General features: G+C 41.9%; 1 protein-coding gene across 2 annotated transcripts in view; it reads left to right on the top strand.

Annotated features, from left to right (window-relative positions):
- SH3RF2 (SH3 domain containing ring finger 2) overlaps positions 1 to 14,477 on the top strand; it is a 108,971-nt gene that overhangs the window by 40,957 nt on the left and 53,537 nt on the right. The gene's annotated exons all lie outside the window — the stretch shown is intronic.

The following is a 14,477-nucleotide window of genomic DNA, read 5'->3' on the forward strand; positions in this document are numbered from 1 at the left end:
GCAAGCTATGTCTGATTCATCACCTGGACTAAATAACAGGTGTCTCCATATAATTGCTATCAAGGAGATGATTTATACGTGCACTTGCAATCTGCTCCTTCACGTCTCAGATACGAGAAACACACTGCTGTTAAGTGATGTGGAACAATGCAATTTATTCTGTACAAAATGTCCAGAAGGGTCATGTACCCGCACTGTCCTAGTGCTGACAAACTTCTGGACACATCAGCTTATTGAGGATAAATTAGTTCATTTTATCACTTCCTTTACTTCTACCTTATGAAAAAACGTACACCCTGCTTATGAGCGAGATTTAATTTTGTGCTTCTATAAATATGCAGAATTGACTATTTGCTAGCTGACTAAGCATAATACTGCCCAATGGCTGAAATTTAAACTCTCTACATTGGCGCTCGCAACGTTGATGTTGTTAAAAAGGCCATAAACTAGAAGATCCAATTTTTAGTAGAGTGAATCAAACTTTCTGTGACTGGCCCATTCACCTAAATTGGGCTTCCAGAAAAAATGGACCCCATTCAGATAATTTGGAACTTCTGTAACAAATCTGCCACATGGCAATCTGTCTCTGGTATGTTAAATAGATGACTACAGGCGCTTAGCTCCATTCCTTAAAAAGGTATCCCCATCTTAGACTTTATAGCATATCCACAGAATATGTCATAAATGTCTCATAGATGCAGGTCCCACCTCTGGGACTTGCACCTATTTTCAGAATCGGCCACTGCATCCAGATGCTGTGTAAATGAAGAGGTGACTGCTTATGTGCTCCATCTCTCCTTTCACTTCAATCTGAGTTGTGGCTCAGTTGTTTTCGACTGTTTCTATGAATCCCATAGAACTGAATACAGACAACACATGTATGTGCAGCCACCTCTTCATACATTCTCAACCCGGATGCAGCAGCCGTGGAATAGGTGATAAAAGTCTGATCAGTGGAGGTCTCACCGCTGATTCCCCTACCGATCTCAAGGACGGGGGACCCATGTCTACCTCTTCTCTTCAGTGACATCAGATTGAATGGAGCAATGGCATGAGCGTCCACCTCGCCATTCATTTCACTGGGGCTTACGGAAATGGCCGAGTGCTTGTACTCAGCTCCTTCCTGATAGGCGTAACTCTCTGAACAAATAGTAGACTCTCAAGACCTGAATTAAAACCTGACTCCTCTTTATTTGACACCATACATGATAACTTTATTCTGTGCGTCAACACAATTACAATTCTATCAAGTTACATCATTTTTTTATATTTTGCTATTTTTGTACATTAAATTAATAATAATGTCATAACTTACCAAAGCCATAACAATTTTATCTTTCCATTGACCAAGCTGAACGATGTCTTGTTTTTTGCTGCATGGGCTGTAGTATTCATTAACCCCATTTTTGGGAACATGACATTTTGATCACTTTTTATTCAGTTTTGTCAGCACAATCTCATTAACTTCAATGGGAATGGCATTCAATATCTGACACATGCCACTGACAAGCATTGGAAAAAAATCTGACAATTTTGAAATTCTACAGCCCCTTTCATTAGTATTTTTTATTGTAAGCATCTATCCATATATTTTCGGGACTTTGATGAGTATTACGTGTATTTGAACCATTTTGCGACATTTGATATGTGAAAACTACTATCATGAAACCATTATACCATTCTCACGTATACGTTCCGCGATATGTACATTGTAATTTGTGCAGCCAGGTAAGCCTCTTCCAAGCAAGTCACATGCAGCAACAAGTGTGTTCTTGCCTTTCTGAGCAAAGCCAAATGAAAATAAAGTGATGAGCTTGCAAAGCTGAAAGCTTGGATCACCGTATATTAACCTGTTGTAACCATAGAAGACAAGTTAGTACAGATGGACCATTCCTTATCAAAAGGAAGTCAGCCCAATAATCAAGTGACCATGACAGGTCTAGGTGCTCAAGTTCTTGGTGTTGGCTGTTATCTCAAAGTTGAGCAGTGGACAACTATTGCATAGGGCAAAGTATGCCTAGCGTTACGCCTATTCAAATGAATAGATGGCCAGGTTTGAGGACAAGGCTTGAGTCCCCAAACCATAAATTACTCTTTTCTGAAGCCTTCTTTTTTACCATGACCTGCCATCTAGGCAAAGTCAATATGCTATAAGGCATATAGTCAGAGGTTATAAAACTGAGACAGTCTCTGTACAACAAATTTAGACCAAACTTTCTAGACAGTGTAATAATCCAAATTAACAATTCAGCAAATATATCATGAGTATATTAATACCTGCTGTCTTGCCAACAAGGTTCATCCAGCGCTTGATAGAGATTTTTTGATGTTGGCTCTAAGAGGTTGGGAGTGTTTGGAGAGGTTGGTTGGCAGTGGGAAGATATTGTATTAAAGTTATTTGGAGTCCATATAATCCCAGATCCTAGTAATATTAAAAAGTAACTGCACTTTTAAGAAACCTTTGATGTGCCATAGCGACATGTCAAAAGTTTTGATCAGTGGGTGTCCAGGTACGGTGAACCCCACCGATCGCTCAAATCAAGGGGCAGAAGCCCTCAGCCGAACTCTGTACCCCTTTGACTCTGATTGTTACTTGTCTGGCCTTCTCAGCATCTAAAGACAGACACATAGAGGTCTATAGAAGTGCCATGCCTCGCCATGAAAAAGTTTTTAGCCTCATTTAGCAGACAAACTGTATATTAAAAAAAATTAAAGAACCTATGGATAGCCATATTTGATGGTGAACAATCAAATTTAGATTTTTTTTTCTAGCAATCAATATAAGACAATATAACTAGAATTGAACAAGTCTTTACAGTCTTCATCACGTTATGGGATACTACAGTGGAAGATTGGATGATTAGTGAGCGGCATCACACTGTAATCTTTGTCTATCATCAATAGATCACTTCGAGGCCACTTGTTGCACATGTTAGCAATGACTGCCTGTCACATTGATTTCCTGATTACAGGGGCGGTATGTCTGTCAGATATGATTGCACGCTTGTCGTGAATCGTTATTAGAGGGTAAAGGTTCTTAAGACTGTTGCTCAGCGGATCCCTTTATCGAAAGAATAGTCTATGAAGTGATTACTAATAAAAAAGAATTCTGACATCACCTAGACAGATTACAAAATTACTTTTTTCTGCTGTTCACTATAAATGCTTTTCGACAAGTTTTGGCAACTGGCATGGAACGGAGTTCTGCCACATACTTAACAAATGAGGCCACTGGCACTATTAGGGAGTTTTATTTGTGTAAGCTTGTATACAGTTCTTATTCAGGTCAGATGCTATCTGCTAGAAACAGAGAACCAACCCTTCATTAAATATACGATATAACCAATGTTCGCCATAGACATAACAATAATCAGGGGGTTTCCGAGCAAAAAGTACTGATGACCTATCCTGAGGATAGTTTGAGAGGAAGTAAAAGACTTAGGCTGGGAGCGCAACACTTCTAGTTGATAAATGATCGAAGAAGGGAATTACCTGGTTCTTCATTAATATTTCAAAACAGCCATCTAGCACGTTTCGGGAACGCAGACCCTTCTTCAGAAACGGCTGTGGAAGTGCGGGAGGTGTAGGCAGAGGAGTTTGCTGCCGCACTGTGAAGGCGAATCATGGGTCAGCCTCCTATCTTTCAATCCTGAGGATAGATCATCAGTAGTTTTTGCCCGGAAAACGTCTTAAACAGGGATTGTCCTGGTTATGAAAAAAATCAGCTTTTTTCTGTAAAATACACCACATCTGTCATGGGCTGTGTATGGTATTGAAGCTCAGCCTTTTTATTCACTTCAGTTGGGATAAGCAACAGTACCAGACTCAACCCATGGACACATGTGATATTGTTTTTGTAATTTTCAACAACTGCTGTAAGACTATTTTGTAAAGGGGAAACCCAGTCCAAATAATCTTCTCCTCTATCATAGATGAATATAAGGAGATTGTTAGGTATTGGTGAAGTCTGATATTAAAACTAAAACACCCCACAGACTGTTCAAACAAATCTGAAAATCTGATAACACATTACAAACAACTTCCCATTAAAGGGTTTGTCCCATAAAACTCATGTATTACCTACCCACAAGATAGGTAATAAATATCTGACCACTGGTGTTCACATGTGTGGAGTATCTCTCCATTCATTTCTATGGGAGTACTGCAGATACCAAGTGCATGTTCTCGTCTATTGCCAGTAATCCCGTAGAAATTAATATAGCAGTATTGTGCACATGTTACCACCACTCCATTCATTTGGAGACACTCATGACTCCTGTTCTCCTGATCTTTGAGGATCCCAGCAATTGTAAACCCAATGATCAGCTGCTTATTACCTAATCTGTGAATAGATAATAAATTACTGTAGTTTCATGGGACAAAACTTTTCAATTTTAATGGCCCTTTGCTTAGAATAGTTCATAAGTTCAAAGAGCCCGGGATTCTCTTTTGCCTACTTTTGAACTATTTCATTGGACTGATAATATAGTATTTTGGCACCACTTTGCCAATGATGGATACTGAGGTTCATATATGAAAGCATGGAGTATGTAATATTGAAAGTGTACCTATATTGTGTATTTAACTAAATAGTTAATGCTATAACTTTGTAGAGGTTGAAGCCTTTGAACTCCAAATCCCCTGCTTGCTTTCATACAACCTTAAAGGTAAAGGAGTTGTCCAACATATTTTTATTCCTTAAAAACAGGTTCCCCATCATAGAAAATGACAAACCAGCATATACTCACCTCTCCCGGCTCCCTGCATCTCCTGCACCACAGCTCTGTCTCCTGTGCCCAGTCTTTGCAGGCTTGTCATTGGCTGCAGCAGCCAGTGACATCCCATATACAGACCGCTGCAATCTGTATGCATTACGACATGGGGGAAACTCGGAACTGTTGGAGTCAGAGATGCAGGGAACCGGAGAGGTGAATATATGCTATCTTACTATTTTCTATGATGGGGAACTGCTTTTATTTTGGTTATAAGGAAACAACGATTTGGGGGGAATTTTCATCTCCACTTTTCAAAAGCCATAAATTTTTTTTCTTTTTCCGGCGATGCAGCCGTATGAGGGCTTGTTTTTTGTGTGGCGAAATGTAATTTTTACTGGTGTCATTTTTGGGTACTCAGACTATATTGTAAAACTTTTATTAATTTGTTTATGATAGCAGGGAGAGAAACACATTCTGCCTCTGTTTTCTGGGGTTTTGGTTAACAACGTTAATCCTGCAGCATAAATGACACAACACTTTTTTTCTGCGGGTCGGTACGATTACAACAATACTAAAATTCTTTTTTTTTTTTTGCTCCACTTTTCCACAATAAAAACCCTTTTTTTGGAAATTAGATTTTTTTCTAAATCACTGCATTCAAAGTCCTCTAACTTTTTTTATTTTGCGTGACGAGTTTTTATGGATATCATTGTGAGGTACATATGGCTTTTTTGATCACTTTTATTGCGTTTTTGCCTGTGTTTTATAGCTTTTGTTTTTAACGCTTTTTGCCGTGCAGGATGAAAAGTGTGACGGCTACTATTAAAAAGCATTTGTTCTATATAGATGCGAATTGCAAACGTGAAAAACATGCGCAGCAAAAAGCGCTCGTCTGACTGCGCCCTAGCAGGGAAAAGCACATAATTTGGGTTTTTTTTTACATCGCGGGGGTCCGATGAGGTCACAAAAGGAACACCCTCCCTCTGTGAGCCGTTTACATGCCGTGATCTACATAGATCGCTGCGTGTAAGGGGTTAATAGCGGGGATTGCTTTCTCGATGCACCCCCGCTGTTGCAGCAAGAGGCTGGCTATCAGTAACAGCCAGCTCCTGCTGCCAAATACCGCGGGATCTCTTCTGATCTCACGCTATCCACAGGGTGTAGGTGTACGTCCTATTGCATTAAGTACCCCGCTGCCAGGAGGTACACGTACGCCCTGTGGCATTAAGGGGTTAAAGAAAAAAATTCCAACCTTTTTAGCTTTCTGGCTGTATGAAGAGAAGCAGGGGATTTGGATTTCAAAGACTTCAACCTCTATAAAGCACATAATAAATATCTGCTTGCCTGCTGCCACCAGTAGTTGGAACATATAAGCTGTCTGAAGACTGATTTACACTCATTGCCAAAAAAACTCAAGCACCCAGAAGGAGTTGTCAGAATCGAATGAACTTTATATTGTAACATCGGTATAAGTTAGTGATTACAATATCATGGAAGATGTGATACGGGCAGGCATGGAGGCATACAGGTTCCATATGGTATCCTGCAATATATCACTCCGCATTCGCTGTACCTAAGCCTCTAGATCATACAAACTTGTCAAAATTGGTGTCCTAGATGGTCCCATACATGTTCTATTGGCGATAAATCTGATGACAATCCAGGCCATGGAAGTGTGACAATGTTGTGGGGACATTCCTCTGAAACCCTTGTGCAGCCCAGCATTATCCTGCTGGAAAATACCTCTTGAAAGCTGCCATGAGAGGAACACAAGTGGCTGCAGGATGTCCTCAACACTAAGGCCTCATGTCCACGGGCAAAAGAAGAATTAAAATCCACAGCGGATTTTAACTCTTCTCCCGCACGCGTATCCGCACCCCATAGGGATGCATTGACCACCCGCGGGTAGATAAATACCCGCGGATGGTCAATAAAAGGGAATTTTAAAAAAATGGAGCATGAAAAAATCTGGACCATGCTCCATTTTCGTGCGGGTCTACCTAAAATAAGAATTAACTCACCCACAGCGGGCCGGGAGGGTCTTCTCTTCCTCACGGCCGGATCTTTCTTGCTTCGGCTCAGCGGATGTGCCCGGGGCATGCACGCGGCATGCCGGCGACGTGCCGAGTTCATCCGCCGGCCGAAAAAGCAGAGCCGGCCGTGAGGAAGAGAAGACCCTCCTGGCCCGCTGCGGGTGAGTTAATTCTTTTAAATTCCTATTTTAAGCGCTCATGTCCGTGGGGCAGGAGGGACCCGCTGCAGATTCTACATGTAGAATCCGTAGCGGGCCTGATTTTCCCCGTGGACATGAGGCCTAAGGGTGACTGATTGTCATATGCCATGGCCCCCCAAATCATCACACCAGTAATGGGGGCAGTGTATTGTTCCACAGCAAAAACAGGATTGAGGCGTTCACCCCTAGGTCTCCGGACATGAACACGCTGTTGTTAATGTCCAAGCTAAACCTGGATTCATCACTGAAGACACTCCGTAGCAGTCAACTGCAAACATAGGCAATGTTGGGTGTCAAAGGCAGTGAACGTAATGGGCACTGCAAGACCAAATGTCTAAGCACCTGGAAATGATTCCGACAGACACAGGGCCTGTAACAATAGTGTCTCTGGATGTTGGATGAGAAACTCGTTGGAACTGCTCATGCTTGTCAGATCATCCTGTCTACTGATGGTCTGTCGAGGGTGTCCTGAACCCTTTTACCTTATGTGCATTCCTTCATGCTTCCACTGGTCCCAACACCGCCTAACAGTCTGGTCAGAATGGCCGAAATGTCCATCTAGCTTCTCCGAGTCCAATAATGTGCCCCTCTCAGACTCTGTTTACTGGGTGAAATGTCTTCGATTAGGACGTAAAGACACGTCTAGTGGTCAACAAGCTCTACACAAGCGGAAAAAGAGGTCACTACACACAAGGAGCCTCTGAGAGCCTTTTTATAGGCCAAGAGTGGAACCACTTTTCGGGCTTCATCTACTGTATCCACTTCACAAGTCTAATCATATCTGCCTGAGATGTAACCGCATGCTGAGTTCTGCAGCAAAACAACAACTTCTTCAAGATGCTTGATATTATTTGACAATGACTATATTGTGGAGTTGAATGAGAGCTATATAAATCCATATGTCATGAGCGACTTTCAGCCGCAGGCAGTCGGAATTTAGATTGTAAAGTTCAGCAAAATATTCTGATTAAAAATGTTAACAATGCGTACAGCATAAATTGTGAGAGGGCATATGTCAAATTAATGTACCCAATACTTTTTTTGGTCTACATTCATGAAAGTCCAGACACTTTTATACATTTCGTCTCAAGAATGATGTTCCTAGCTATTGATACTGCACAAATCTTCAGAGTAATTTTCATAAATCTCTGTTTGTTGCCTTTAAAAGTATTGTAGAATTACATTGCCTGTTGTCTTTTTTTTCCAGTATGGCATGCATAAAATGTAACACTTGCTCCCAGGGGCATAAGTAAAAGCTCAGGGGCCCTGATGCGAAAGATGAGCTGGGCCCCCCCCCCCCCTCTATCTGTATCTGTACCCGTACCCATACCTAAACCATGCTGCACAGAGACATAACTTGAAGCTTCTGGGCCCCAATGCAAAACCTGGAACGGGGCCCCCAACTACAATGCTTTATTCATAGTACTGGGCTCCCTATATGGAGAAGAGATTCCTTATGGGCCCCCTAAGGCTCCTGGGCCCGGGTGCAACCTCATCCCCTGCACCCTCTATAGTTACGCCCCTGCTTGCTCCTGTAGATATCTCTGGGTGCCTTTCTGCACTTCTTGGCATATCCTTTACTTGTGTGCTTTTGTAAAGCTGAATATTATGAGCTCACTGGTTCTTTAAGCAGACCTGTTAATTGCTATCTACTGTTTATGTAAAATTGTTAATGATCAAGCAGACGATACTTGTACTGGACATGTGCAATGTAATTTTATAGTCCCTAGCTACAACAAGTTTAATTGTCTTTGGTGTGTGCATTTGGATTAAATTCTGTGTTTATTTAAACTGAACACAAAATTGCGCTGTGTGAACACATAAAACTTGCACTTGGAGGTAATCTGTCAGAACATGCCAAGGAATACAGTGACAAGAATGATTTCCACTTGGCCAGCTCTGTATAAATTCTTCCTTGACACTCCCATAACCTGCTTCATAAAGATGTGTAAATGCTAGTTGTTAAAAAATGTAATTGTTTTATTTTTAGAATATTCTAAGTGTTTTCTATACGTTTTCGCTTCATTTAAAATGTCACTGTTGTTATGCCTTTACTGCTATTTTCTTCGCTTTGTTTACTTCAAGGGCAAATCTTAGTAGATCTTTTCACTTATTTAAAGGGGTTTTCCAGGGAGAATACTATTGATGACCTGAGGATAGGTCGGTATTAGTGTACCTTGACGCCACCAGGAATCTAGGGGTTTGACAGGGCAACGCCCCTGTCACACCGCTAGTTCCTGATTGGCTGCATTCGTCAAGGTTCGTGAAGGTCCTTTAGCATAGTCGTTGTCGGGACTTTGCTGTCAGGCCAATGTAGTCAGTGGATTCATTAGGCTACTTGGAGACCGGAGTGGGTATATTCAGGCCACTCTCCCCGGAGGGCACCGCTGCAAATATCTTCTCCTATGTCTCCCTGTGGCAGGATCCTGCATCTCTGTACGTCTGGCGTTCCCGCTGTGGTTTGCAGTGCAGCTAGCGGCACTGAGGACAACCCCGGACTGCATTTGGCACTGTGCACTGATAGGAGGAGGCAGTCGGTAGTGGCCGGACACTGCTGCTGAAACTCACCTGTACCCGCAATTCAGCCCTGTGCAGCTGTGGGTTCAGAGCTGACCCCGGAGTGCAGTGGCCACTGTACACCGATGTGCGGCTGTAGTTACTGGGCTGACGCCGAGGGTGGAACTCTCCCGTCGCCTCTGAGGACACCCCAGACTGCTGTCAGCGCTGTGCACTGTTGTGTGGATGTCAGCACTGCAGGGAGCCCGCAGCTTCGCCAGCGGCCACGCGGCCGTCGTGCTTGATTGTGCGGCCGCGGGCTGTCATGTGCTGTCCACTGAACCCTGGTGTCAATAGGGAGGAAGGCTGAATTAACTCACAGGCAGCTACTAAACTGGAGGTACAGACCCGCTGCCAGGGGAGCTGCAGTGGGGAACTGTATGCACAGGCTGCTAAAGGACCTTAAAGTACCTTGACGAATGCAGCCAATCCGGAGCTACCTGTGTGAGAGGGGCGTTCCTCCTGTCAAACCACTAGCTTCTGGTGGCGTCAAGGTACACTAATACCAGATAGGTCATAAATAGTTGATCGGCTGGGGTCTGTCGCTTGGGCCCCCATCCGATCAGCTGTTAGCACCGCAAATTCACAGAGGTCGGAGCGAAAGGAGTGGATTTCTACGCGTCGACCTCGGTGTAGCGGCTGGTGCTCCTAACTGCAGGCATAGCTCATGTTGATTCCAAAACCCCTTCAATCTATATACTGAGCATTCTTAAGACATAAGAACTACCCTAATTAGAAAAGTTCATGCAAAGCATCCCAGAAATATTCATGAACGGAAACACATTTGTAGGGAGGTCTGGTCAAAATTCCTTACCAACATTGTGCAAAACTCATTTACAGCGTCAGGAATAGTTTGCTAGATGTGATAGCTGCTAAAAAAACAATCTATAGTTTATTAAATCCAAGGGCTCACTTACTTTTTTCTCCCTTTACTGTGCATGTTTACTAGATGTGCTCGATAAAAAACATAACCAGTACAACTGTTTATGTGTATGAATTGAATAGAATTCATTCTGCAGTACCACTCCAGGCCACTGCACAATGTACGGAGCTCCGTATCTCTGGTAACACAACAACAGCTCCATCTAACAGAACAGTGGTCTGGGTGAACAGTTGATCGATGGGGGTTCCAGGTGGCACACTCCTACCAATCTGCTATTGATGACCTATCCTTAGGATAGTCAGCAATAGTCAGAAACGAGACAAATCCTCTAATACATACAAGTGTAAATAACACCATATTTTTCTAGTTCTCACTTTCCTTTTTCATTCATATATCTTTCTTAAGTGCACATTTTTTTCAACGTTATACAGAACCGAAATTGCTAAACACAATCTGCGTATTAGCATAGAGTTGGGATGAAAGTTTTTGTGACCGCACTGGGGTAGAATACTTTTTCAGAATTGTAATATTTGTGAAACTTGATAGGCGTCTCGATCGCAGCTGTTCAACTATTTTAAACTGCGAGTGTAAAGCTGACTTCGGCGGAGGGCGCAGCGGTTTAAAGGGATTCCAACTTTATTTAGTGAGATTTAAGGTATAATTGTGTCAGATATGTAAAAACTCAGCCTAAAAGACAATGAAAATGAGTCTTCACACAGCAGCAGAATTTATGATCAAGTGAAATGGAGCCAGCCAGGTACAAAATGGAGTAATTAGAATCTAGGGTTGTAGTTATGGTATGATAAATTGTCTGTTCTGCTTTATAATTCATATCTAAACATGAGTTTTATGGCCGTGTTAAACCTTCGAGCTTTCCTGAATCCCACAAGACTTACAGAGCACAATATAATTCTTGTTCACGACAAGAGGAAGGGTTGTTACAACGTGTCTAGCTTTTACCACCCAACACTTATCTGCATCTGCAGTCAGTTTTCTTTCTTTGCCCACTTAGAAACAAACTAATGCCATCCCAATGTTTATTCGTGTTATTTGCGTTATTATGGCGTATGTTTGTTGAACAATGAGAAGAGATATTTGTGTCCTTTCTGGAACCCGTTCAATGTTTTATTGGACTGAGTAATCTTTCCCATACAGTGATGTCAATGAAAAGGGTAAATTAATGCACTGATGTAAGCATATCAAACAATAGCAAATGACGCACTTTATTTGTTGTGTCTGGCACGGAGAACAATACATCGTAGTATCTGACATATGCTGTGTGCTGCCAAGTAGATACTCCTTATCCAAGAGAGAGTAAAAGCTCAGCCTATGAATCTAAAAGCATTTCTCCATTAAAGATAAAGAGTCCCTGAGTTGGGTGAAATCTTTCGGTATTCTATTCAGACATTACTGACTGATCTTACCTCATTGGACACAGGATTTCCAAATGTAACAGCTACTAATGACAGTTATTACACTGCAATAGGTGTAGTCATTCAGCTGTCTGCATTCTGTTCTGTATGATGGTATGCGCATCTGCTGGAGCATGCTGCGATTGTGGTATGATTGACCTCATTGAGATGCATTAACACCGTCATTTCAAATATCATGAGTGGAGAGGGGTATTGTCTCTCCTTGAGGAAAGAGCACCGAGAAGGTGAGTCAGGAGACTTATAAGGCCATGCATGTTCCTCTGGGTAATATGCAAATAAGGAAGATGGAGCAATACCTCTGCAGCGCCACCTATTGGATGGCAGCATTACTGCAAATTTGTCTTCCAAGAGGTGGTGCTGCTGAGGTATTGTTCCATGTTCCTCCTGACTCACGTTATAGGCCTCTCGCTAGCCAAGCGAGAATCCTACTGCACAGTGATGAGGGGTAAACATCCCAAAACAGCTGTCTGTGTTTGGATTCTGGCTTGGTTTTCAATTCCTAATCTATGTTAAAACCTGTATAAAAGGTTGGATATTGATTTGCACGAATGCCGCCACCCAATAGGTGGCGCTGCAGAGGTATGGTTCCATCTTCCTTATTTCCAAATATCATGGTCTGGATGTTGCCTGTTTTGCACCCTGGAACTTCTGGCAGTTACAGTACCTTGAGCCCGCCATATCAGTGATGTATGGGGGTCTGAACTGTATCGTGATTCCATCTATCTATATCACATTCAGCTGAAGTATATGCCTTAGTATGTATATGCACATAAACTACTTGCTTATCGCCACAATTGTGACCTGCATTGTTTTCTTATTATACTAATCACATTAAAGCCTTCATTTTTAACAAAATATATCTGGATGAAAAACAGGTTGCATATATTAAATAAGCCCATATCTAGGCGCATATAAACACCACACAGCGTTTGGAGGGAAAAAATGAATGACCTTAGAGAAAAATCTGTTCTTCGTGGTTGAACTAAGCTCTGAACATAATGGAGAAATATCTGATCCCTAACTCCTACCAGATTGTTATCCTCGACTAGGCAGCTGCATTCTATGCTTCCTAACCTGTGTGCGTCACTCATCAGAATTATGAGGGCTACATGTGGTGCCCAGTCTGCCAGTTCCACCCCACTCTCCTAGTTGTATGTATAGTTCCTGGGATGAGCTTTACAATCCACTGCTGTTATGGGTATCTCTCATGGCATTAACCACATTGTGACTTCTGGGTTGGTGTGGGACATGATGCACCTGCTGGCACATGTACGTTTTACTAGGCCTTGGCAGTTGATGGTTAATCATCCATTCTGCTGTTAAGCTGCTGGGCTGACTGAGATGATCGATAGTTCAGCTAGTCAATTAGGTTCTTCTGGTGCTATTTAGTCCAGCTCCTCTGAACACAGGTTGCTGGTTATACTGTGTGCACTGGCCATCTTGTGCCAGAGGAACCTTTAGTGAAGTCCCAGTTATTCAAGTCTGCAGTATTAGTGATTTAATAACTCAGTATTTGGGGTTTACTTAGTATCAGAAGGTTAGTGTTTAGTGTAGTTGTTGTCAGAAAGTTTCAGACTCGTCTCCAGTCTCTCTCCCATTGTGGGCTCGCCATATTTGGTCAGGTGCTCTACTTGAGGGACCACTTTGGTTCAGGTGATTCTGGCCATTTTATCCATGTAATCCCTCGTACCTCAATATAATCAGTCCTATTATCTTAATTAAGTCCAAACATAGCCATATGACCATATGACTCCGCCATTGTAACTGAAACTTGTTTCCTTTGGTTGTGCAAATGTGCCGGTCTGGATGTGACTCTGTCTTGGACTTCCATTAACAAAACCCTAAAAACACATTTTATTTTATAAAGCTGTGTTATCATCTGCGTTGTGGTTTCTGTTTATAAAAGCCACAAAGCTGTGCCGGATCTATAACCCAGTGGTCACTGGCGATGTCTGATGGACCAGATTGACTTAAAAAGAGGTGTTTTTGAGTTCTGTTAAGGAAAAACAGTATTTGCATATGGGGCTTGTAATGCAGCCTCTCAATGCCGATGTGAGCGGAGCCTATGGACTGCCCGTTGGTATATTTTTTCCATTAGCTTTTTTTACATTGTGGAGCATATCAGTGCATTCTGAAGCTCCATTATAATGTATTAATGCTGTAAGTTCACAAAAATATCAATTAGCGGTATACAAAACATAATTAATAATATTATGGGCGGTGACGCATTTCATATTCCTGTTTGTAAAATAGTGTTTTTGCTTGAGCATTTAGTACAGCAGGGTTGTACAAACAGCTAAATTCCCAGACAGTCTGTAAAAAGGAAAAAAATGATGTGTTCTTGTATTTTTTTTATTTTTTTGTAATTATCATTTTACAGTTCGTAGTAAATGCTGGCAACGTCTTTACTCAGTGATCTTATAGACATGTATCCCTTATCATCTTCATTATTAATTTTGGTTTTAGAATTTGCCCAAAAACATTCACTATCTGTGATTTTTGGATGATTTTACTAGAATAAAACAAAAAACTGATGTTAGTCACCTGTGTTACAGCTACCATCCATAACTACACATGGCAAAGTGATACAAACATAAGATGGGTTTCAGCGTCTCAATCACATTACAAGCAATTATGTGAGACATCCAAATCTATTC

Source organism: Eleutherodactylus coqui, chromosome 2, assembly GCF_035609145.1.
Source record: "Eleutherodactylus coqui strain aEleCoq1 chromosome 2, aEleCoq1.hap1, whole genome shotgun sequence".
Taxonomy (NCBI): Eukaryota; Metazoa; Chordata; class Amphibia; order Anura; family Eleutherodactylidae; genus Eleutherodactylus; species Eleutherodactylus coqui.